Below are 27,770 nucleotides of genomic sequence, written 5' to 3' on the forward strand. Positions count from 1 at the left end.
TCTTTTAACTCTTTTGCTTTTCCGTTGGCGTGTGTTTATTGACTGTGCTTATTAACAATACTTTCCCAGACTTTTAGGGCCTCATCAAGTTGGTCATTTTCTACAAAAACGTTTTCCCAGTTGCAGCAACTATAAGATCTCGTAAAAAAGAAAGCTTCTTTGATAATGTTATTTGTATTTTGGTACATCATTAGATGGTGATTATTATTACTTTCACGTTTTTGTTTATATCGGCAAGTAGAATAAAAGAAAATGATCACTGATTCTAACTTGAGGCACATGTAGGCGTAGGAGGCGGGGCTAGAGGGGGGGGGGGGGGGGCTGCAGCCCCCAACCAAATATTTTTGTGAAAATTCGGCCAAAATGCTGAGAATTTTTTGGACACCTACTGAAAGAAAAATAAATTGGAATGTGTTTTTCAATGGTTAAACTGATATTATTATTATCGTTATTATTGTAACGACTTCCCCAAAAGTATAACCAATATGGAAGGGTAATAACACGGCAAATGATTGTATGTATTTGGCATGCGATGTAATAACCTATGCATGCATTTAAGATATGTACATTATGATGTTGAACGCGGAAAATTTTGGTTATATTTTGCGAGCAAGTCATTACAGCCCCCTCCCCCCCCCCAACCTAAATAAAATTGGGCTCCTACGCCTATGACTTGAGGAACAGTATAATATTATCAATCATCTCCTTGTTTATATACATAGTATACACATGATCTATTAAGGTAGTAGAATTTTACGTCACTCTATAGTTGGGCACTTAACAAGTTGCTTCAGACTGAAAATGACATAAAACATTATTCCAACTATGGTGTTATTTCCATTTAACATGTCAATATTGAAGTCACCTAGAATAAACATATCTTTATACAAGAAGCGTACGGAGCATTATAGTGAAGATTTATATATTTTAACAGATATTGCTGTGTCGTCTGCATATTTGATGACAGAACAATTAGATCGCGATCTTATTTCGTCAGTGTAAATTGTACATAACAATGCAGATAATGGATATCCCTGGGGGACCCCAATGTTGATTTCATGTTGATTTGTTGTATAAACCCTCTTTCAATTTAATTTGCCTTGACCACCCTTTCATGAAATCAGCCAGCCAGTGCATAATCCAGGGATCCTCTACAAGGGTATTTAAATCATGACTCAGGAACTAATAAGGTACATACGGTAATAAAAGCACTGGAAAAATCAAGAAAAAGACTTTGGGTATGCTTGTGTTTTCATGTTTCAGAGTTAGAGCAATAGTATGGACTCATGTGAGGACGGCATCCCAGTACAGGAAACCCCCTTCCTATAAGGAAACTGACATCGGTCACCATGTGTATCGATGGCATTTCTTAAATATGGTAATAAAATCTTTTGCATAATGAACCAACAAAACATCACACTGAAAACTTCTTTATTGAATAGACATGGTCATTAATAAGCAGTACGCTCAGATAACTGTAACAATATCCTTTCTTAGTTTAAAACACCTAACAGGGTGAAGAGAAAACTTCAACTCGACAGCATTTTGACTAGTTTAAGTTTCGAAGGAAAAATTTCAAAAGAATTCACATTCAATAATCCGAATATTATAAAAGTGAACAGCGCCAAAATCAGTGAAATGCGTACAGAAAAATGTGTAATGGGCTTTGTACACAACTGTATATTACTAGAAGAGTGTTTTGTGTGTAGACACCCTACGTGATCCACCGAAGAGAAAGAAAGCATAGTGACGTATATGGAATTACGACGATAGACATGTAAAGCAATGCAATGGATTATTTGTATGGAGTAGTGTGCGGGTCACAAGTATAGTAATTTCTAGCGAATATTAGGGATACCGGTGATGACTGTACCTTGGATATTTTCGGATTATCACTGCGAAACATGATTTGGAATTAATACAGCGAAAACGAAGGTAAAAAGAATAAGAAAAGTGTCAGAATTGTCGACCGTCGATTTCACCGCTGGTGTAATTCCAATCAGTGGTCAAATATACTATCCATTTACGCTAAATGAAAATTAGAACCCACCCTATTTAACGACGCATGAATGGACGGTTAGTGTGTGTGCACATATTGCCCATGCTAGAGTATAGCTTAGGCTAGGCTGAAGTGAAGGAGTACGTTTCACCAGTTACTCCACATGGTGGCTTTACCTCCAGTGTATCATACATTAGCTAGCCTACTTCTAGTATGATACAGGTTAACTTCAATATCAAAAGTATCATTTTCAAAAGTCTCGTGGTCATGATTCAGGCTACTTAACAAGCCTAAGTTAGGAATAGGATTAGCCTAGGCTAAGCTTACAAAGTGGCTATTCTTACGACTGTTCGTAAGAATAATTTCCGATTACACATGCGCAGTTGCTATTTTTATGACAGGAGTACTATTTTTTACGACCAGGAGTAACAGTAATTTCCGGTTAGGGTTAGGGTAAGGATTGGGGTTTAGGGTTAAAGTTAGGGTTACCCCTACTACATGCGCAGTTGCTTTATTTACTTTACTGCGCTTGAATTCGCCCTTTGTCGTAAGAATAGTTTATAAATAATTGTTACGACTAGTCGTAAGAATAGCCACGGCCCTAAGCTTAACATGTCAAGAAATAAATCTAACATTGGAAACATGAAGTTTCAACATTAACTTAAGCTAGGGTTGGACCTAGCCTAGGCCCAGGCGTAGGCTTTACAATACATTACAAAATAAAGCCTAGTTGTAGGAGTAACTTCAAGAGCTATGCTTTTTCGAAGAGGTGTATGAATAGTCTGTGGACTAAACTAAAGTAAACTGAAGTCAAAACAGAGTGGTCACATCGACACACTTTTTGATATATTTTAAAGTAATCAACAAAGTTGAGTAGGCCATGCTTCAAATTTTGGCTATAGGCCTACAGAAACAACTGGTCTGCCACAGGCTAACATTGATGTCATTGGCTTGTGTTCAAGAAACCAACGCAATGAAGCTATTTGCCATCTAGTATCATTTACAGGCAGGGCTTTTCTTACTTTCATTAATCCGTAGAACATCATGCCTTCATTCATAATCGGTTGACTCAAACTAATTCTTTGAAACACTTCAACAGAGAGATTATTGGCTAAGCCAACATTAAGCATCATGGAATGAAGCTATCCACATGATTTTACATGCAATCCAGTGGCCTAAAATAATAATAGATTGATAGCAAATGTGTAATTGGGTCAGTCAAATTATTTCTCATTGTACATTGCAGTGAATATTCCATAAACACAGTTTGTTTGGTATTGGCATCTTATTAAGATCAATGCTAAGCAAATAGGAGACTAATTATATTCATTTCTTTATATAATCAAGAAGCCATATATACAGGAATACTGCATCATGTGACCACAACTTTACCCAATTTACTTTTTATGTAGATTTGTATAGAGCTAACTTGATGGTGATTATTTTGACCGTATATAAATCTGCAAAGATACTTTCAGGTTGAAAGATTTAAATTTCACTGCACAATATTCCAATACAGAAGCCAACCAGTAAATTATATATTTCAGCAGAGTTGTTCAGATTTGGAAAACAAAAACATTTCCATGTAGATTTGAATCAGAAGATAAGTTTTTGTACCAATTTTTGTCCAAATGAAAATTGCATTAGTAAAAACTGTGCAGTAAGAATGAAGTCATAGTGTGGTTTATGTTATAGTGTGTAACAGTTTCAATAACTAATTGTGTCCCTGAACCTGTACAGTATAGTCTATGTAGTAGGTTTTTTTTGTGGTAGTTGGTAGTTTGAGACAACTTTTGGCAAAGAGTTAGTTTAACCATCTGCCAGAATTTCATCCACAATTGTTAGAGCTGTTTTTTTAATTCTTTCTTCCACTTAAACATTTTGAGTGATCTGAATGATAACATTTATCATCTAAGACACTGTTTTTTACTGGTAAAGTATATCAGGCAGTGACATATCCATTGATATTATGTAGTGGTATATGCCCTAACCCATAATTAGTGTCTATACCATACATTTCTTCATACAGCCTAGAAATGTATATATGTAAGTGACTACAACTGATGGTTTCAACTATTATTAATTCACCCTTGTTGACTGATTGCAAAATAATCATCCATAAAATAACTGGCATTTATTTCACTAAACCCTAATCAGTATTACTGTACCTCAAAATAATATGCAGTTGCTCAAACTGCGACAATCACATTTTCATGTTTCTTCACAAATTAGCCAAGTTAATGAGCTAATAATAAATTAACAATTTGCTATAATTGACCATAATTTGGTTGCCAAGGCACTTCCTATCAGTATATCAATCAAAATGCAAATATATCCAAGTTTGGAATGTCAAATTATTTTGCTCTCACTTCATTTTGCAAATTTCAAACGAGACGGGTGATGAGCCAGCGATCTACAGTATATAGTACATTTGTATTAGAACTCAGTAAAGTAGCATTGAATAGAACACAATGTTTCCACCTAATGATTCCATCTGGTCTCAACAGTAATTGGTTCTATTTTTCAAGGAAACAAAAATATTCGTAGGAAATTTTTTCAAGGAAACATAAAATGTGAAAAATCCAAAATTTGTCAAGTTCTGTAACCCTAACCTTAAATTTAAATGAAATTTGACTGGTAACGTCAAGTTAGTGATTGGTATTTCAGCGTCAAAAAGCATCTATAAATTTGTGAAAGTGATCTCCATGAGAGCTGCTTTAAGCAAACATATTCCTGGAGGATTCTCATCAATCATTGACTTTACCTTGACTTTAGAATTTCATCTCGTATGCATTAGATCATGCTGGCCATCTATTCCCTAATCACTTCAGCCAATATGGTTTCTTTGTCTGACAATCTGTCAAACCTTCATTGTTGCATGACGGTTTGCTCTTCGTAATATAGATTGGAGTTCCTTTCTGACTGTGTAGCATTAGGCTCAAGTTTGTTACATTCTGATAAGGATAACTTTTCCGTTGTATCTAGAATCTGAGAAAAATTTATAAACCAATGGATTAATATTAAACAATTGGTCCAGATGGATGAGGGACGTCATTTGCTATTTGGGCCTAGAAGGAACTTTCCAGATATTTAACAATTTTGAATTTCAACAAGAGTGAGAAAATAAGACAAAAATAACTAACAGAAAACTGGCCAGCTACAATATTATGTAGGTAAATGTAATTATCTTGAAAATCTGTAGATCTCTTGCAAAATCTGGAAGAGATAATGGATGTAAAGTGGTCAGTTAGAGGAGGTCCCCGATAAAGGGCGGCAGGTACATGGCTGGGCCTGTAGAGTAATCACGCAGAAGTCAGATAGGGTTACAGTTTTAGACGTTATTTATGCATTTTTACTGTACTGTATAACTTTATCAAGGATATTGAGGTGTTGAGCCTCTTGAGACTGACATGTATACACAGAATACAGAAAGTTATACACCATTATGTGATGTCCCTTAAACTAGGCCTACTTCAGGGTTATAGCCACGCCGGCCGGCGGCGGCCAGTGGTAACCGCCACTCACGCCTGCCGGCCGGCATTGGAAGTGAATAAACAGTCCACTGGCCAGCACAAAAATTAGTAAAATGCTTGTGAAATACAACAAAAGTAACAAATTTATCTTTCCCTTGCCGTAAAACATGATAATAACGTCACATTTTTCTGTTATTTGCCCCTGGACCCCACCAGAGGCCCTTAATCGGGCCCCTGGACCCCCGGCCGTGAGATGCGAGAGCTTCGCTCGCTACGCTTCGCAAATTTATTTAACCAGCACTCACAATCTCCTAGCTATAACCCTGGCCTACTTAATATACTGCACAGTGCTGTTTACATTAATAAATATAACACTAAGATAAATAAAAATAACAAGTTACAACAGTAATAAAGTTCTTTACTACCAAACATAAACATAATAATATGATCTAAGTTTGCTCTTCTAGTCTATATTGCTTTGCTGTGATATACTGTGAAGACAATATGTCTGCCAAAGTTCATGCTTCAATACACACAACTTAACAGTCTAAAGAAAAACTGGCTGTTGTCGTAGCAACCTGAATGGATACGTTTGGTTGGCAGGATTAGGCAGGAGTATTAAACCCAACCATCGTCTTGAGCCTAGTATACATTTCGATAAAGATCGCCATTGTTTTTGTTGACACTAAAAACAATACCAGCATAGTGTCATGTTTATAACCTCAATATTTTAAATAATAAAATTTGCAATTTATGCCATGTCACTGTCTGCCAGTTGGTTAGTATGGGATGTCTTAGGTCTCTAAGTAGTGAGGCCTTTTACTTTTCTCAATTGTTTGTTTCTTTTTTTTCCATAATATTGAAGGTTAATATATAAACATCGTTGATACTGAAAACAAAACCAGTCATCACGATTTATCATCTTGAATATGATAGATACAGCATTTTTTTCTAAAAGGCGTGTCTATTACAGAAAGTATAACCATTGTAATACATTAAGAATGCAAGCTATAAAGTTATGTTGTGTTGTGTCCTATTCAAGACGTCTCTGTGTGTGAATAAGCATAATTACTATGATATCTCCGAAGTGGAATAAGATATGTCGTAGTTTGAAAGGGAAAATTGTTCGTAACAGTTATCGCTATCACAACTTAGACCAATGGTTTGTGTCTCCTTGAAGAAGTTTGAGACAATCAGAAAACCCTTAAAGGATACAGGTAAAAAAAATAATTGTTGTACAGTACTGTAGATGTATCAAGAAGGTACTTATCGTAATATTTGTGATAAAATACATTAATTACTTCGTTGTTAAGCTCCTTTAAAATTTGATGCTGCCCAAGGCTCTCTGTTTCTAGATCACTACAGCAATATTCTATACAAGAGTCTGCATGAGATAGTAACATGTATGATTTGTAATTCAGCAAGTGAACCCTACTGCCTCCATCCTCCATATAGTTAAATGGTTATTTGCACTCATAGCTTTACAGTATCTAGTACAATAATAGACTCGGGGGCACACTTACTCTGTTGATCAAGAATTTAAGGTATTCATATAAATGTCATCAAGGAACAAACACACACACAGGAGTCTTCTATCTCTGTCAGTAACTTACAGCTGGAGAGTATAGAGCAGTTTGAAGTTTTAAGGACAAGTCAAGGGTCCAGTCTACTACAGGAATACTCTTCAAGAAGAATTCCCGAGCAAGTGACGTAAAAGAAGACTTCTCCCTTATTCCAAAATATCGCCCCAGGTGTGATGTTATAGTGTGTTACTCTATTGTTATCTTTTGTTTGTTTGACCATAAGGTCAAGAAATAGGCATATATACTCCTCCCCCCTCCCAAAATTATATTACAAGGAGGACTTGTGGTATTATTGACATAAGCAAAGACCTCAGTGTGTGTTTGTTGCTAAAGATCTTATCAATGATAAAATAACTGCCATGTCACTTTAAACTCAATATTGAGCATGAAACTATGAATCCTGCTTTAAGACATAGTGGAAGATACATACTCCATTAATCTGATAGTATGGGATCCTTAATAGGACACTTGAGGTACCATATGGGGAGGGTGGGGGAGGGGAGGGGTAAGGAATTAAAGAGCAGTAAGTCAAACTTGTGGTCAGACACACAAGTGCTTGAAATATTTATGGATACATAAAAGCCAAGGCATTAATTTCATGACTCAAGTCTGCTTTCTGTTGCTTTGGAGATGTTGTCAAATGTGCAAAGTGAAAACTTTTCAAAGCATTTCAGGATTAGCTAGGCCATGGAAGTAAATTCTCATGGTTTGGTCTGGCAGTGAAATGGTATTGAGGTGACTAGCCATGCCCCCAGAGTTTAGAACATGTTAGCCTTTATTAAGCAAATGAAATTGCTGGTGGCACTTGAAGATGAACTTTGGCACATGTATGAAAATAATGCACCATTTTATATCAAGTCGACTCTAGGATTAAAATGTGAAGGATTCGTTGCACACATATCTATAGGGCACTACATGTATACTGTACTGTGGTAAATTTTAAAAGTTATTACATTTGGTAAGGCTGATTTATTTCAATGTACTGCATAGGTACATCACACATACCTTAGAGGAATGGAGGCAAAAGGTTGCAGACACAGGTGACTGATCATGTTGATGTGACCTTTGGCCCAATTGATTAGGATTACCACTTGTAGTTGTTGTTAAAGTTAAACAACAATTACAAGACACTGAAGATATAGACAGATCAATATACAATATATGTTTACTGATGAAAGATACATACGGTATCAACCAACACAGTAGCATTTAGCCCATTGTCATTTATTGGCAAGGAATCAATATTGACTCAAATGAGTATTCAGCGCAGCAGTTTTCTTGGATCCGAACAACGTTGCAACGTAGTTTGTTTGCTTATAAAATTTCATTTTCATTTCAGAGGATAATGATTAATTTTTTCTTATTTGAAATCAGTGTCTCACTCTGTTGGACTTTCATCTGGTTAAATACTTATTGTAACAAGAGTGTTTACATTAGAATTGTGTAAGAACAAAAAAGGAGTAATTAATTATCGCTAATTGGTTATTAGTGATCGTTGAGTGAATTACATTAAACAAATCACAACCATATATGTTTTGAGCAATATGGATATGTTATATTCCTACTAGCTTCTAAACCTCCGCCCTCCTCTAGAAACCAATGGCCTTCCTCCCCCCTTCTCCCTCTGTCAAGAACCATCATCATGAAACTGTAGAGTCTTGCTCTACAAGATGACCATCAGATGAGACAGCTATTCCAGTCGAACCAAATACAATATATACGGTAGACGTTTTGATCAGTACATGTATTAATCCTCTTCAGGGTTGAATAACGTGTTATATATTGACATGGATTATACAACACAAAGAAAGCTATGTCACAGTGTTTCTACTGTAAAGTACAATCACCCTATTGTGTCTGTTTGTACTGTTCATACATACATACATATCAGTGACGTAGCCAGGAATTTGAAAGGGGGGGAGCACTTTTTGCGATTGATATCGATTTTCAAAAATTTAGGCACGACTATCTGAGCGCAGCGCCACCATCGGTTGGCGCGGAGCATACAAGAAAATTTTTGGTTTTACAAACCCCCCAGATGGCCGGAAACGGCCCTTCCCGAGTGTTCATGCTGGTTCCATGGCCTCTTGCTAACTTGAGACACCTCATTCAATATCACTTTTCAACCAAAAAAACAAACGAGTTAAGATAGTACATAATTCAATAATACATAATGTATTTAAAATTAGCAAGGTACATGCACAGAGTAGTCTTAATTTTCAACTGCTGATACTTGTAGTTACATATATAGATAGGCCAGAAATGTCTTAGATACAACTATAGCCAGTAATTGTCTTTGAAGTTAGCCTAATAAGAGAAGGCGAGAGCTATCCGACGATTGCCATCTGATTCAAATTTCTCAACTGTTTTCTCAACTGAAATATTATCTGCTTAAACAGGTTCTTAACTAGATGTTACAACACTGACAAGATCGGATCCTATAATCTTTTTCGGCGGGTAGAGTGTTGAATGAAACGGCACGCGATAGAAATGACAGCCTAAATTAGAAGACTAGGTCACCTAATTAAGCCATATTCTTGCTACGTTCATTTCAATAGTTATTCCTGTCTAGACTCTTAAACTCGTCCAGCAAGCTTATGGACTTGAAATATGGGTGTTTTTAAAAAAAGATACCTTGGCCAAAAAAAGTGTAGGCCCGGGCCCACAGTGCTATATACTGGCTACGCCCCTGATCATATGATATCATATTATCAGCAGATTTTGTTTCCTGTTTGAATTCTTTTACATGTTCTTTTACATAATATATCAGAAAGACAAACATAGTGCTCTTTTACAATTTTTCAAGTAGGATGATTCTTGTTTATTGTCCAATGTCTGGACTTTAATACATTTGACCAACTTAACTGATGGACAATATAAACTTTCATATTTTGGAATATAGCCAGATATGCAGTGGCCTAAAAACAAATATCGTTATCGCAGTGTATTTGCAGTGTAATAATTATTTATAGGAAGTGCGTATCACGTACGATTGCTAGCTTAGCTTCATAACATGCTGTTCGTGCAACAACTTAGGACGAATCATAGAAAGGATGAGAACGAACGTTGTCGACGTTGTTGTGCATACGGTTTGTGACATTCCATAGAGTGCGGTTAGGTAGGCAATATGTATTTTATTACGCAGTGGCCAACTGTAGGCTTGTAATAGGCTATAGGCTAAATTTAGCTAATTGCATCTGCCAAACTAAGTAAGTAGTTGAATCAGTAGGCGTGAATGTTACTACGATTATAATTGAGTTAACGGAGCTGACGAGTATTCAAGATCAAAAGAGCACTGACAAAATACCATGCTAAAAAAACAACAGTTTTTAAACATTTTTTTCGACACTGAAAGGGGGGGAGCGGTCGCTCCCCCTGCTCCCCCCCGGCTACGTCCCTGATACATATCGCTGTAGGCAACCTCTGAGAGTATCAGGATAGCAGTTTGCCACCTCTGCTGTCAATGTTGGATTATCCCAAAGGTGTAGCCACAAGTGTCTATAGGCCAGGTACCCCCAAGATCAAGGAGCCACAGTGAATATTCCAAGCATGACATCAACTTCCAATATTTTTTGTTGCGACATGCAAAACTGAATCAGACATTGGGGGGGGGGTGGGTGGTTGGGTTTGAGGGATCAGGCATAAGCATAGGCCCTATATAGAGGGACAGGGTATTATTCTGGTACTGCCTTTTATCTACATGTATTAAATTGAAGCTTGTTTGTTGAAATTAACTGACAAACATTTTCTCAGAACATTTCATCAGAGACATCAGCCTTAATACAGGTGATGATTTAGTGTTTATATTTTCGTTGCAGATTTGTGAAGATTGTCTCTCAGAACTACTCCAAAATTTGTGTTTCTGTGCACAAGGAAAACCAAAGCAAACTGATATGCATCTATGCATGCATCAAGCAATTTCAGATAAACACGTTCCCCATGATATCATACATGTCACACATAGTGAATGTGAAAGTGTGTAGCTTGTGAACAGACAGATTTTCACAATAAAATCAGCTGAGGAAGGGAAACAGGATGTATTTACAATTTGGGTTAAATCGAAATCGCCGCTACATGTCAGATAAAACAAAAGGAAAAGTGAAAGCTTACGGTCTTCAATTGACAATGTAACCCTACCAACTCATGATGTTAAACTGAACATAGTGAGCATTCATTTTACACAACCTTGTACTGTAGGTACGTACTGTATTTCCCTAACAGAAGGGAGGGATATTATTGCCAAAGACTGATCGTTAAATCATTAACAGTAAAAAGGAATCATAGTATATATTCATAACAGGGCAGTTTTTGAACTGAAAAAAAAGACAAAAAGACCAAAAAACAAGAAAAACAGCCCCAGGAAAACAAAGGAAAAAAAAAAGAAAGACAGAAAAGAAAGGCAAAGAGAGAAAAAAGTCTTAACTAAAACAAAGGGTAACCAAAAGGGGAACTAAAAAAAAAGGGGAAAAAAAGAAAGGGAAAAACCAAAACCAAAATTCAGTTCGAATAGACCAGGGTTGTCCAACCTACGGCCCGCGGGCCACAGTCCGGCCCGCCGCAGGGTTGCGTCCGGCCCACCAGAGATGCTCTAGGATGCAAAATTTTAGTGAGCAGATTTATTGATAACAATTTGAAGCTATAAAATCAATCATTCGAACCTTCTTGGGTCCAAAAACTGCATATAGGTCAGTTTGTGTGACACTCTCTCAGCGGGGGGGGGGGGGGGGTGCGGATGGACTTTATTCATCTGATTTATCAGGAAGGAAAATAAATCAGTGTGCTCCGCGCGCAGTGCTCACGTTTTGTTGCCTTGGGCTTCAGGCAAAAAATCGAAAAATCAAGCGTAGGGTTCATGCGGCCCCCTCCTTCATCATTATCATTCCATGTGGCCCTCCTCTGCAAAAGGTTGGACAACCCTGGAATAGACACATTGCTTTTCTCTTATCATTGAGCATTTCATTGCAAAGGAAGGTACAGTATGCTATAGACACTTCTCTGTTTGTACATTATTCTTGTGTGTCTTCGGATGTATTTGAATAAAAGACTTAAATGATGTAAATTATAATAATAAAAAGTATTACAAAATAGACATTTAAAAAACATTTAAGAGCTGTGTTTAGATCTATCTTGAAGGACAAGCTAAGATTAAAATTAGATTTAAAAAAAAATAATCCTAATGGAAAATGAATGAGTCCATCCTTCTCAGGTAAATTGCTGTGTGCAGAGAAAATGAGTCACTTAAAAGTACCATGGAGAACTTTTTCTTTTTTAATCTGTTTTCAGATTTGTTTCATTGGTAATTTTGGTATTAAGTTTCACTTACAGTACAAAATACCTGTTTACCCAACTGTGTCCTGGCATGCCCAACTTTTCAAAGAAGTATTACTCACACATTCCAAGAATAAGAAAGGAATTTTTAGAAACAACAACTGCATATATTTTTGGAATTCTAAAGGTAGCAAGTTTTATATCATAAATCCATATGATCTGATCATACAGTACTTTGATAGGTATTATCCTGTCAAATTCACTCTGTAATGGTTCCAGTGCTACAGTAGCTGTAGTTGTACCAAAAAATAAAATATTTAGTGATAAATATCATGGATTTTCAGTTATAGAGAATACCCATCATTCATTGTAAACTCGGTGAAATTTGCTGCTAGTCTGGTATCCACTGGACAAATTTGTAGTATTGTTCTTTAAGAAATTTTACATAATTTTGTAAATTGCACGATTAAGAAAAGTAGAAATACTTTCAATTAGAATGGTAAGGACATGAAAAGATATGACTGCACCAGGTTTTACAAAATTATCTGTTTTCAAAATTGATTGCATGTTGGAAGTACAACTTTTTGAACTTTAAAACAACAACTGTTGAAAAAAATGGATCCCAGGAGGCTATTACTCTTTGTTTAGTCTGTTACATCCCTATAATTAATAACCATGCTGTGGCCGATTGGATAAAGGCGGTGACATTTTTGAAGCAATGATACTAAGCAAGGTTCAGGGTTCGATCACCAGCCAGGTCATAGTAAGGTGGATTTTTCATGCAAGAACAATCTAGGGTTTCCTATCTGAAATGACTTTCTAACTTGAAAAGATTCCAAATTTGAGGTAAAATGTTGAATTGGGAAGCCACCTGATAGTTGTAATTCATAAGCCCTTCCGGGGCTTCTCCCACATTCGTGGTCGCTTAGGCCTCTCAAAACTAACTGCCTGAATTACAGTAACTGGCAACTGCCTGCCTAATGTAGATTGCAGTCTGGTCAGTATTGTTGCTTGTTAATACCTAAGCCATTTTGTATTTCAGATGCTATCCCCTCATTATGGTCATTTCCAAGAAAAGAATAAAAGAAGAAAAAGTGGAAGGAAAGAGTTTGGTTGGCATGTGATATTCATGTTTGGACTGTACAGCTGCTAAAATGGATCTTGTGTAGTGATGTGTGTTCTTTCTGAAAATTACTGATTATAATCTGATGATAGTTTGGAAAGTATTATTTTAGGTCTGTTGAAAAATCTCTCTTAAACATCTCCCCCTCCTTTTCCCCCCCTTCTCCCCCCCTCAAAATTGATCTGAAATATCAGAAATAAAATTTGTTTTGTGTATGTATACTAATATATTCTAAGAATGATTTGTCCCTGTGATAATCTTTGGGGGAAATCGTTTTGTCATCAATTTGGTTAAGTCGAGTTACATCTGTGACGATCGTATTCCCTTTTGTTTATCATTAAATGTGATGTCACGTTACCGGTGTGAGATACACGAAACAAGTTCAATAAAACATTGAAATCCTATCATGTTGTTTATACAGTACTTATTCAAGGAACAGAGCTGTATGGATTTGCATTCTCAAATGACAAATTTTGACATTGTAGTTTCATTTTGATTCGTTAACCAGTCTGTGTTCATGAAAGTGTGACTTTATCCTACTTGTCTCGTTTTCAGCACAGCATGTATACTACACTATAATAGTACCTGCACATCTGTGCAGTCTATGTATAGTACTTCGATACAGTGTATTTATGAGTAGCACAGTCTACTGTACATTTACTTTATCAAAATGTTTCTCTAAATTTTTTTAAAATATATTTTTACATATAAAGTCTGCGCTACTACTGTAATGGAGATCAACCTAGAACTGAAAAGGTCATGAAAGAAAGAGGGTCCACATGATCCATACATCTGTGATCTTCTGAACCCCCCCCCCCCACCACTCCACTTTGTACTTAAATCTGAACACAACTGTTTATACTGAACTATGTATACTGTTGGAGATAACTTTATGCATTATGGAAGAAAGTGGGTTGGGGGGTTGGGAAAAAGAAGCAAACTGGTAGATTGGACTTGATGGGATGTGTTGGGTCTTAAAAACTGCTGGTTATAATGTGGGGGGGGGGGGTTAGGAAATTTTACCATTTATATTTGAATGTTAGGCTAGCAGTTTCAGTTGTGAAGTATAGAGCATGTTGTCCTGATATCTGGTTACACATGTTCAATCTATATAAGAAGATGGAGAAGTACCTCTGGTAGCGGCGTACGAAAACTTGCCACTCACCACTCCAATCCTTCTACTTCCCTCTTCCTCCCACCCTTAAAAATAAAATAATATATGGGGTTTTCTTCTCCATTGGAAATGATGTTTGTCTGGCCTTTACTTTTCTCTCAGTTTTAAGTTATGCAATGTCTTCTGATTCCCCCACCAACCCTCAGAATTGGAACTTATTTGGATTGTTCTCCTCCATAGGATGTGGCCTCTGTCTTGCGCTTTCTCTTCTCTGTTAGTCAAAGTTATGCAATGTCATGCACTGCAGTATATATATTATATAGAGATATATATAGTTACTGTACTATATTGCTTGATATTAGGGTAATGGACTTTGTGGATGACCAATCAGGTGTTAAAACACCGTCTGTGAGCTTAGTGACTAGCTTCAATTGCAAATCATACCTCCACCCTCTGAACTGTTGTGATGGGTGTGTTTATTGTCCCCATCATATTATACACAGTTGGAGCTAGTCTGAGCATTGTGTGCCAACCATTTGTGCTGCAACTTTACCGCCTACACTATTAATATGCTCAGTCGTGCTGTTTTGGTACGGTTCATTACATTTCTGGTTCCAATAGCCCCTATACTAGTAGTTGCTTACTGTAGTCTATTCATGACATATTCAATGCTAATGCACTTTACCCTACAGTATATCAAATAGATCAGTTAGTGATCTGTATATATGTACTGTTGGCCTACATGCATCTTGGTAATTTCCACTGTTGTTCTGACTTCTGCAGGTCGTAACCTTCACTACCACAAAATTGGACATATTTCTGCCTCTTTTCTGTGTAAACATTCACTGTTTTATATACATGTATTCACCATACCTGTACAACTGTTGCACCGAATCTGATTAACCAGCTTTCTCCATGTAGTCAAAAAGGGAAAAAAAAGGGAAAAAGAAAAACCAAAACAAAACCAGACAGCAAAACTTGAGTGTGGTTTCAATGATGCTACAAGAATAATCTTATAGAATGTGACACACTTGGCTGTAGCTAGCATATATAGCCAGGATGAACAACATACTTCAGTCTAAGTAGTACAGTAAAAACCATTGAGACATGGCAAACAATATTCACATTGGCAGGTGATGACCGAGATGGAAACTTTTCTTGTATTCAGCATACAGATTGATCTCTGCCAAAGACAACAGGCTTCTCCTCTGTTTTATATTTGCTTTATATTCTATGTTTATGCTATGTACAATATTAATGGTATGATACTATGTGGATCTGGGTGATTAGATGTAATCTGTGACAGTGACCTCATGTGTTATACTGTATTATATGATATATGCTATGTACAATATTAATGGTATGATACTATTTGGATCTGGGTGTAATCTCTGACAGTGACCTCATAACATAACAAGTCACAGGTGTGGATGTTTGATCACAATAGTTTTTTCTTCCTAGATACACAATCTTACTTGTATAATATACTGCACTGTATGTTGGTGTCAGAAGATTCACACTTGATCATGGAGCTATACATTTGTACAGGAGTGGTTACAATAACCTTTTATCAATTCTTGCCCTAGCTGTGTCTACTACTGTATGTGTACACACTTTCTCATTCATTCTCTGTTTGTCAAAGCAGCCTGATAGCTGTCAGAATTTCTGAGGGTAGCATATGTTTGGGAATTCTATCCCTCTCTATTCTCCCTGTGTTTGCTCTCTTCAGAATAGACTTGCTGTGATATTTATTCACAATGCTTGCCTACCATGCTTTGTTATGATTGTCGTGAGGCCAACAGAATGTGTGGGGCATGAACAGTTTTAAGAATAGCTCTTTATTTATGTCAGATGTTAGTAAATTTGCATCTAGCTGTAAGTTAATGTGATAATGTTCATGATTGAATACAGCAACCTTGCATTTTAGTTCCTAAAAGGAGGGGAGTTGGTGAGAGTCACAAATTTTCAAATGATAGTTCTCTTTGATGATAGTAATCTTTACCCTAGATTTTCTAGCATAGTGCTATTGTTTATGACTCCTATAATCTACTACATCTTACTGACCTTACTAAAATGGAATGATGGCAATCCTGTCGCTTCCTTCCTGGCTCCTTTCTTCCCCCATCTCTGACATCTTGCCCTAGCTCTGTAAATAAAGTGATCAATGAATAAAACTGTACTTTACCAGCAGTACAAGTAACTTTTCAGGTTTCTGTGACTCACGCTATATATTGGAAGTAGCTAAATGTTGAGTAGGCTAAACCAGGGACGTAGCCAAGGGGCGTGGGGGGGGTGGGGGGAATCAGTGGGAGCGACTGCCTCCCCCTTTCAGTGTCGAAAAAATTGGTAAAAACTTGTTTTTGGTATGGTATTTTGTCAGTGCTCTTTTGATCTTTAATACTCGTCAGCTCCGTTAACTTGATTATAATCGTTGTAACATTCAGGCCTACTGATTCAGCTACATAGTTTGGCAGATGCAATTAGCTAAATTTAGCCTTTAGCCTATTACAAGCCTACAGTTGGCCACTGCGTAATAAAATACATATAGCGTACCTAACCGCACTCGATGGAGTGTAACGAACCGCATGCACAACGAAGACGACAACGTGCGTTCTCATCCTTTCTATGATTCGTCCTAAGTTGTTGCACGAACAGCATGTTATGAAGCTCAGCTAGCAATCGTACGTGATACGCGCTTCCTATAAATAATTATTACACTGCTAAATATGAAAGTTTATATTGTCCATGATCAGTTAAGTTCGTCAAATGTATTTATGTCCAGACATTGGACAATAAACAAGAATCATCCTACTGGAAAAATTGTAAAAGAGCACTTATGTTTGTCTTTTGGTATAATATGTATACGTAAAAGATCGAACATGTAAAAGAATAATTCAAACCGGAAACAAAATCTGCTGATAATATGATTTCATATGATAATGATGAAAGTGTGTTAAAAATTGCACCAGATCTCATCTAAGGACCTTCAATTGTTCAAAAATTGCTCAAAGGGACACCCCCTCCCCTTAGACCCCTCCCACACATCAATCACAAAAAGTTCTCCCCCCCTTGCAAATTACGCTGGGCTAAACACAGTTTACTGTAGCAGATAGACAGTCATAGTTATGACTCACACACATATCCGAGATGTACACACATCTTACTGACCTTTTACTAAATATAATGATGACATCACCATACACAATACTGTACTTTGTCATCATGCCTTATAAAGCTGCTATTTGAGATGATTTTGTCATCTATTTGATGCGCTCATTGGATGCAACAATATCCCAAAGCATATATATAATTCATTAGTTTTGTAAATAAAATATGATAATTTCTGAAATTTTTTTCTATGTTACAATCCACTTGTGAGGAATTATTAATGGACTAATCTAGGCAAATAATGTGCCTGGTGATGCAATGATGAGAAACAAATTAAGTCTTTAATGACTTGTTCATTAACCTTCTGTCTTAGTTTGGTGAATTTAATGACCTTATTTTACTCAAGTTTTAGTCAAAACAGCTGCTATAAATTAAATGCTGTTTCACGTATGGAGGACCCTATATACAGCAGCTCATCGTAAGTTAATATAAACTAAAGGGTGCCCGATGTCTGTGAGTTCTAATGCGAGAGATATTTGAAACATTTCTCTCAGTTGTAGTGTTACTGTTACCGGACGTGCAATAACCAGGTAGATTGATTACCCAAGATGTTTTCATTAGGAGAAAAATATTAACAGTTATATTAGAAAGCCAATGAAGTCTTGATTATAATATCTCAAGGCTTTCTAGGTATGAGATGTACCGTAGTAGTAGTACTGACGTATACTGTGAATGTCTCGATTGTGGAGAATGTGAGAGATGCGAGCAGCCTGTGTGCTTTTGGCCTTATCGTAATCTGACAGTTACCTCACGCTACGTCTGTAACAATTTAGCTTTCGCATAGTTTATTTCTGTAGTTTGGATTGATTGATTGATTAATTGATTTGACTGAAACTGTACTTTCACATCTACTAATATGGCCCACGATGATGCTCAGGGACATCAGGTCAGCGGGCCCGATTATTTTGACCCAGAGTAATAAACGTTAATACAGGTCTACAAGTTAACTTGTAAATTAGACATTGCTATTATTCTGTTTGTCTCTTGATAAACCTCAATGGCAGAGTTTTTATTTGTCAGATGAGATATTAAAACGACCTACAAAGATTGGAAAACCCTGAAAAATTGACCTAGCAGCTTTTCTTGTTTCTGCTGGTATCAGGTTTTGTTGTTTCATTACATTGTTTAGATTATTGTATTAATTGTCGATCTTTTATGATTTCTCTTTGTAGATGCTGATTTAGGAATTATTCAAAATGGCTTGTACTTTGAAGTCATAGGTAAGATTCTCTTCATTTTATTCCTCTTCTACAGTACTCTACCCATCTCCACTCAAAACATGTCCTTTGCCCCTCTTCTCCCTTCTCCCCCCCCCCCCCAAGAAAAAAATACAACATGCATTAGGAATGCAATATAATCTCACTTTGTAGCTTGAACAATTGTTAAACAATTGTTTTCATTCATGTTACTATTATCTCATACAAATATTATTTATGTTATTATTTCATGATTTTATTAGCTTCATCATAATTGTTCTAAAAATAATTTGACTTAGGAATAAACTTTTGGCGAAAATTTATACTATTGAATGTTTTGATTTAAATTTTTTAATTTGAACAATCGCTCACTACAGTTTTGAGACCAGTTTAAATCTAGAAAAATTATATAAATCTTCCTTGTACAGTACAGTAAGTTCTCAAACTGTTTGAATGCCTCATTTTGTAAGTTGTGTCAGTTTGACCCAGATGTTTTGGTGCTGATGGTCTAGTTAGGGATGGGGGGGGGGAGGGGGAGATTGGGGAATCCCTTGAAAAAGGTTCACACAGATTCTAACCTTTCTTCCAAATTGTCAACTTGTGAATCAATTTAACTCAATTTGTCTATCTGAATGACGACGGTGAATCTGAACGCACACGAGGCAGTAATAAACATACCAGTCTACACACTGCTGCACGACCACTAGCTAGCGGCAGAAATATTCATACCTTCCGAACTTCGGTTCGGGTTGATGAATCATGTGAGATCAGCATCATGAATGTAGTTGGATTTGAGTGGTGTGGAGTAAACCAGAAGGACTGATAGGCCTTGACTGGCCTCTCTCGTCTGCCGATTCTGCCAGGATCCCATCGGAACATGACTCAATAGCATTAAAGTAAAAGTGCTTAAGGAGGGATTTTGAGCGGACGATTCAAGGTAGCAGAACCATAAGTAAATGCCCATGTTAACTTTATCAGTAGTACAATGCTTACATGTAGCTTTCTCTGGTATGTGTATACGCAGTAATAGTGAAATACGTACAAAGGACAAGCATTTTAAGTTTGGAGGTGAAATGAGGAGTATCGTTTCCTGGGTTTTGTTGGGACAGTCAGGTACCGCCAGGCTAGATTTCTGTTCATACTAGTCGATAAGGATGGCATCAGCGTTTCCAGGACATTGATCATGTCCCCATCGCTCCTACGATTTCCTGTACAATATCCTGGTAGTAGAGATATGGAATCGCCCTGAATTTCAAATATACTCATCAGTCTTCAAGCATGTCAGTATGTATGAGCCATTTTTGCATGCAGTATACTGTATGTGCTACTGGTAATTTACAATTCATTAAAACACGGTGCCTTATCGATTACCACCTTGTCCTTGTTTTCTGAACCTACGGTACTTACAGTAAGTGTGTAACAGTATCATGCAGGAAATATATATCAGCTGATTTACCAGAATGAAATTCCATTTTATGATGAAAGACGGGTTATCAGCCCTTATTAATACTGATTCTGGATAATCCAGCTCCAGAATGGAACCATTAATCTGTTTGAAATTGTATTTTTTCGCCGTTCCTTTTTCTTCTCTATATGGCTCATTTTGTGAAATATTGGTGGTTAAAATTATCCTTTTCCAGGATAGCATTTTCTGTGTTATAACAAAATCCAAGCCCTGGTACTCTGTGTTTGCCAGATCAATGGCAAACTACACAAAGATGTGTAAAACATTGCCATCCAAGTTTTCTTTGCATATTTGTACAAGGTTAGGTCATGACATGATAACATAAACTTAGCGGGCATTCTGATGAAATCTTCGCTCCATCTGCTTCCAAAAGGGGACAGAAACGAAACAGTCCTTCTGGGATAAAAAAAAAAAATGTCCAACCCTCTAACTATAAACAATTATTAAACACTTACCTCAACAGGCAGTAGAGAAACACTTTCTTTGGCTATATATATTGCTTATTCTCTTTTATTGAATTAATCCTGGATTTTATGTTTAATATTGGCTTGTAATGGGCAATATGACTATATACAGTTGAGAAGATCTTGTGATGGTATAAACTACAAGCATTATTAGTAAACCTCTAAGATTAATAAACTAAGATTTATAAACGGTAAGATTAGTAAACCAGTTATCCTTTAAATGGCCTCCATTCCCATTGTCGTTGGATTTTTTGCCTTGTGGCACTGTTAAATTTTCTTGTACACGTAGGACTGTATGCTAAGTTGTACTCTAGTATTGCATGATTTATTGAATGTTAAGTGTATCATAAGTGTGCTACAGTATGAATGCACCATGCAAAATGGTCTGTGTTGTAACATGCTGTGATGTCGTTTGCTGTTAATGTAAGCACAGTATATAATACATTTTCTGTACGTGACAACAACACATACCTTCCAGTCTGTACATACTGTACTAATATCATGTTGAACCCATATTTTAGCATTAGATTTACCTGTACACTAAACTGAAGAGGATCGCGGTTGTTGCCCATTGGTATTCATGAATAATGTACACATTACCAAGATATACATTTTATGCATATATATTACAGTAGCTTATAGCACATACTGTACCTTTGAGAACATTTATCATAAACATAAACCATGGTGAGCTCCTTATGGCATTTAGTCTGCCTGCAGAGATAAGCTCACTTCATTAAGACATGTTATGCAGAAATGAAATCATTAATTACTGTCTATAAAAGTGATACTTTTCCAGAAACATTACAAGTTTTCAAAAGTACAGCTCTGCAATCAAGCTTTCTTTATCTTCAGAACAGATGTATTGATCTTAGTTGTGTGGTGAGCCTTTCAGCATTGGATATTGTCGGTACCAATTATTGAGAATTCTGCACAAAAGGTCTGTCGCTTTGCCATTACCTTCATGATCGATATCAAGGAAACGAGAGTGAAAAGTTGCCAAAAACACTTAGTATCAACTTGGCAAGACAGTTTTAGTATTGGCTACTGTACAGTATATTGTGCCTATTGTATAAAGTTGATGGAAATGATTAATAGAGGGGAATACCTCAGTTCCTTGAAGTGCCTATTTCTTGGAGAACCCTTCTTTTTATAACACTTGTGTCATAGACTGTGTTTACATTAGGGATCCAAAGTCCATACTGTGAATGTATGCTCAGTGTTTCGTCAATTGAACAGGATGACTGATTTTGAAGCTATTTGCGATTATATTAGACACGACTCAACATCTCATTTATATACCTACTACCGATTGCGTCAATGTATGTAAAAAACAACGGATCATCCCTTAGATCATATTTAATCTGATCCGGGTCTACGTTACAAATCGAACCCGTATTGCGGGATTAAGTTTACACGTTGCCTGCGGTCTATGGTTATTGTGTGTTATTTGATAGTTTTATTGTCTACTTTTGTCCTATAATGGCTTCTCAAATGAGTTGACATAGTTTCAATTAAGTGCTATTTTAGTTGGATACACCACCCAATGGTTGATGTCAGTTAGCGCTATTCTATTAATGGTGATTCCCGTCGGTTTTGAATTTCCTGGGATCTTAGGGGAAATGATTGTCAAGACCTGAGTCAGAGTTGTGAAAAGCTATTCCAGGAAATACAGTGCTAGTTAAGAGATTCATAAATAGAAATTATGTCATGGAAGTCAGACTGTGGATATTACATTGGTAAGTAGTAGATTCACTATTTTTTTTTTGCGCTATAGCATGGTTTAAGTGGGGTTTATGAGGGGGGAGGGGGTGGTTAGGAGAGTGGGATGCGGATAGGAGGGATATATCTCTCCTATATATATATAGGAAGATGGAGAGTATCTTGCGATTTGCATTCTGTGCAGTGTGCAAACATGGCAACAACCTACAGTATGGTAAATTTGCTTTGCTCGTCACTTACTTGTCTCTTCACAATATCTGCACACTCGCTCTACCATGTCAACAGTAACCTGGTAACCTTTGACACTGACCTACTGTGCTGACCGGTCACCTCCAGTCTCTTTACCTCCTCATTCTACAACCCTAAGTGTCTAGTTGTGTACCCTACATTGAGCTTTCAAGATCACTGTGTATGTTTGCCATCAGTAACCATTCTCCCGTATTTTGCGTATTTTGCATATTTTGCGTATTTTGCGTACTTTCTGGTTTCAGAATTTCAGTGGGAGGGAACCAAAGTCCAACAGTACACACATAAAGCCTCTTTATCCCTATCTCTTTTTGACCACTTTAATACAGTTTCATATGAGTTTCTTGGATAAAAAATCCTTGGTGTATATACTGTTTGACTGAAAGCTATAACATAGTGAGTTTGTGTCTTGAAATTATGTTCAGTTTTGTTAGCTGCACAAAAACTGTATCAGCTTTTTCAGTATTCCTTCTTTTAAAGTTTCTAACTTTAAGAAAAGAACGAAACCAAAGGAAAAAAAAAAAGAAAAAAAAAAAGGTAAAACAAATCAGAATGACTTGGAAGATGTGGCAGTTATATAATTTAGACCACAGGTTTGCATTTTTCTTAAATTTCTTTACTTGATTCATACAGTAATTATTCATAAAAACATGTGGATCTGGTACATGTATGTCAAAAACAATTGTCATGCTGACTTCTTAAGGTGAACTTAGCAATATATAACAAACTCATGACAAAAGAAAAAAGAAAAAGAAAAAAGAAAAAAGGGAGGCATTGCAATTGTTTAAAATGTAGTAAGGCATTCCAGTTGTATGTGTTTACAGAGTGTTTTGCAGAAAAAGTCACAACCATTGTTGAGAAAGGTTTAGATGGTTATTTAAACAGTTAAAAGTTTGTTACCAAAGAACAGTGGAAATGCAAGGGTTACGTTATGTGTACTAAAATAGCGCATGGCTTGATTACCCAAATGTCCTTAAAAATGCACACGTAAGAGGAATACAGTTATATTGCACTAACAAGAAGTGTCTTAGAGCTACCGACCATTGAAGTGTTTTGTTGATTCCTACTACTCACAGTTCTCATCTCTGTTAATGTCCAGCACATATATACTGTATATTGCAGCGGTTAAAGTACCATGTGCAGCTCCTTTCATTGTACAGAGCTAGAAACACTGCAGGTAATGAGTTTGCCACAAATTTATCATAATACTGTATAGTGGATTTTACATCCATTAATACCTAACAACAGGTAGAATACATCACAGTTTACACATGTTTGCACCTTACTCTTTCAAGAAATCCACTCAAATATATTTCTGCTGGTTGCATATGCACAGGGCACTGTGTAGTATATAAACTATTAGTATAAATTGCATTCAGTCAGCTGGGAGTTATTTTTATTCAAGTCGAATGCATATAAGGAAATTTGTGCACAATGATGATGGTGTGTTCATGCACTGTACAGTATATGTGTATGTGGTTGTTTGTGTGTGTGTGACAATTGCTGATGAAAAGAGAACATTCATAAAAGAAGTAAAATATTCATCACATCCACTGAGATGAAATAACAGACTACAGTGATGATAACGGTTTTTTGATTAAACTCATCATTTCCATAACTTACCGAATAGAACTTAATTTGTAACTTTTAAACCCTTGTGCAACCAGACCATACTTGCTAACTGCTTTGATATTATAACACATGTATGTTTATCATTACGTCAGAACGACAGAAGTTATGAAACTTGCTGTAAACATATTAAAAATGATCCAGGCAATATGAAATCATACAGGTGAATGGGTGATGATATAGTTTACATGAAACTTATTAATCTCAAAAGAATTGTCAAAACAATTCCAGGAAATGTTCCCATTAATTGTGGGACTGTCAGTCGTGGATAAATTTTAATTCTGTGATAATTATTCCCCAAAGCTTTGCCTCCGATTTCTGAACATGCGATCATGTATACAAACTTGTATTTCTTTTACAGAAGGATTGATATCTCAATGTTTATTCAAATTTATTTTCTCAAACACCCACCCACATGTTAACTGTGATTGCTATTCGAATTACACATTTTAGAATTTTATGTGGCACTCTGTATGAGTAATTTTTGCATCAGATTCATGGTTTGATTAACCTGCATGAAATTACAGCATTCATTATTGCCTAGAGGAGGTTAATAAAGCACATACTTTGGATAGAATTTGAAGATCTTTTATTACCGTACACATACAGTAGACCCATTTGTAGTGTGGTTGACGTTGTTTAGCGTGACTAGTCAAGTTTGTAAATGGAAATTTTTTTTAGCATTTGAAATCTGTCTTTCTTTAACTTGTTTATGATTAGATATGAAATTTCTACAGCATGTCCTCAAATTCGTGAGAATCAAGCGGAATTGTTAATTACGTGTTAAAAATAGCAATGTTTGAAGGAGGAACTGTTTGGAGCTAAAGTAAAGTAGCTTTATCAGCCCTAAAGATAATATTCCAAGATATTTTGTATGTTTGTTACCTTTTTAAAAAAAAATCTTCCAGATTGTTGATCCTTTTTTTCTTCATTAATTTATTTAAAAGTAAAAGAGGTGAATGAAAATTTCTGATCTTTTGTAAAAAAGATGGTTCCATTGCCTTCCGCCATTTTCCACAAGGCCAGTTACAGTCTGTTTGTTACTAATTCAATGTAGGATAGATCTGCTCCAGGTTGTTAGCTGAAAAGTTGTTTGTATATTATCCCCATTCATTCAGTTAATTCTTTGTTGGTTTATTTTTAACTTCCTTTGTGACCTGCAGCCAATGAACATGTACATGAGAATCAAAGTAGCCAAACAATTGGTATTTATATTTAGATTCAAGTTAAATTTGACTCAAAAACACAATTTTGTTTTTTTGTTTAAATTAAAGGAGGACATGGGCTTGAGCTGAATTTAGCAATTTGACCTCTCTCCTGCCCCCCCTCGGTGGGCAGTCCAGTTCTATCATGTATTTAAGCCCAGTCAGATGAGGTCCTGTGTGCTGTACTTGTTGCTCATTAAGTAGACAATGACAATATTGATGAAATATGAGTCGTGACTGGGGGAGTGATGTTCTAATGTTAAATGTTACCAAATTGATATAGGCTAGGTGGATTAGAGTACAGTTGTTGAGTGGGGATGGGTAAGTACAGTTATTTGTTATTCACTCAAACCAGACTAAGTTTTGGTATTAACATTTAGTGTAAATATTGTGTGACCATCACCTTTATTTCAAGGTGTATCTAACCTATAAGGTATTTCTTTCCCTACTGTATACATATTGTTTTGGCCAACTCGGAGTGGTTACTAAAGCCCTTTTAAAAGTGATATCCAAGAGGTCAATGGAGATCACTATCTTAACTGTGGTAACAAGATCAAGGTTATATGGGTAGCTATGATTCTTGGACAGGTCATCTGTCCATAGGGGGTACAATAGGTTAAAGATAAATATCACTAGCTGTCCACAACAATGCTGATACAGTCTACATATGTATAAAGTTTAACCTTACTGTCACTTGAAAGCGTGCCCTCTGTGTTGGTAGACATCTTGCAACAACTATGAAGAAATAGTTCTCTGGAATTTCCCCCCCCCCCCCAAATCATTTCAAAGTTGGATACACAGTGTGGATTTCTTTTGTTGTACATGTGTAATGTTATGCTATCTAATCGTCGATCGAATCTACCATAAAAGGCACCCGAGGGTAGGATATATGCTGGCAGTGGAAATGATATGATGGTTTGCAAGCTTTGGCTGGTATGTAATCAGTTTATGCTCATTAAGTCACAAAAAGTACAGTTTATTTTGAAATCACATTTTGCCGTTTGTATTGTGCTGTATAATATAGTTGTCAATCTTGTGGAGAGCATCAGCTCACTGTATGCTGCTTGTCATGTATTTTTCAGAAACCTTTGCCTCGTTCACATTTGAGAAGACGCAAGGCAGATCTGACTCGGCAAGGGCGTTCAAGATCAAGCAGGATCTTGACCCTGCTAGGGAGGAGGGGGGGATCAAGATTGTATTGTGGACGCAACCTGAGTTAAACTGGCACATAAGTGACATACGAACGTACATAACAGAGCCCTCACAGTGAATCCTATACAAACGTTGTGACCTTTCTCATGATTGTGTTGATGTTCTCTGTTCCTCCATGTTCCACCTTGCATTCTCAAATGTGGACACGCCCAGGTTCAGGTTAATGACCTCTCCGGGGGAAAAACAGGATCCTGGCTCACCTCGCGGTCTCAGATGTGAAACAAGACTCTTGTTTCAAGTTTCCAGTCTGACAGTCTTCGGTTGTGTACATTTCGTTCTCAATAGTTTGTATTCCATTACAGGCTCAAGTAAATAAATGTCAAGTTTGAGCAGTATTATACGACACTAGTTAGTAAAACATTGAAATTATAAAAACCCTGTCTGTCTGTCTTTCTTTTCCATCATGAGAGAAACTACGTTAGTTTCGTACATTTAAGCAATGTGTACATTGATCTTCTAAGGGGTCAAGTTTTTACATAAGTGGAAATAAACTAAGCTGATCTGTTGGAAGTACAGTACTTACAAAGTGGCTCTGGGTGATAAACTACTCCACATTATCAGATCCTAGATGAATTAATGCTTAGCCCTAATTTCCGCAATTTTTGTGCATTCTTGGATACAACAATTGTGAAATTATATAATGTTTTATATAATATTATAAAATAATACTGCATATTCTTATTGCACAAGGAAATATATACTTCTTCAGACTTTCACTCAGTCTTGTTGATCGTTCATTTCTCTGCGTGACTTTCTCTTTCTTGTATGGTCCTTCGAGTGACTCCCACTTCAATCTTGATGTTTCCACTAGAGTTCAAGATAAATCATTGGCGAGGGCAGACCCTTCTAATCCTGTTCATACTGTACCTCGAACATCCTCAGTGTTGAAGTGCTAGCCTCTTC

General features: G+C 36.5%; 1 protein-coding gene across 4 annotated transcripts in view; it reads left to right on the forward strand.

Annotated features, from left to right (window-relative positions):
* Positions 1 to 1,740: 1,740 nt before the first annotated feature.
* Positions 1,741 to 27,770, forward strand: part of LOC139979886 (uncharacterized) — a 69,778-nt gene continuing 43,748 nt past the window's right edge. For 3 of the 4 annotated variants that reach the window (XM_071991121.1, XM_071991078.1, XM_071991086.1), the window contains exons 1-2: positions 1,741 to 1,935; positions 18,901 to 18,948. The gene's annotated coding sequence lies outside the window, so the exon portion shown is untranslated. Of the gene's footprint in view, positions 1,936 to 18,900; positions 18,949 to 22,405; positions 22,593 to 27,770 lie in introns of those variants that run through there. The other variant, XM_071991114.1, reaches the window with a different exon arrangement.

The sequence above is a fragment of the Apostichopus japonicus genome, chromosome 2, assembly GCF_037975245.1.
Source record: "Apostichopus japonicus isolate 1M-3 chromosome 2, ASM3797524v1, whole genome shotgun sequence".
Lineage (NCBI taxonomy): Eukaryota > Metazoa > Echinodermata > Holothuroidea > Aspidochirotida > Stichopodidae > Apostichopus > Apostichopus japonicus.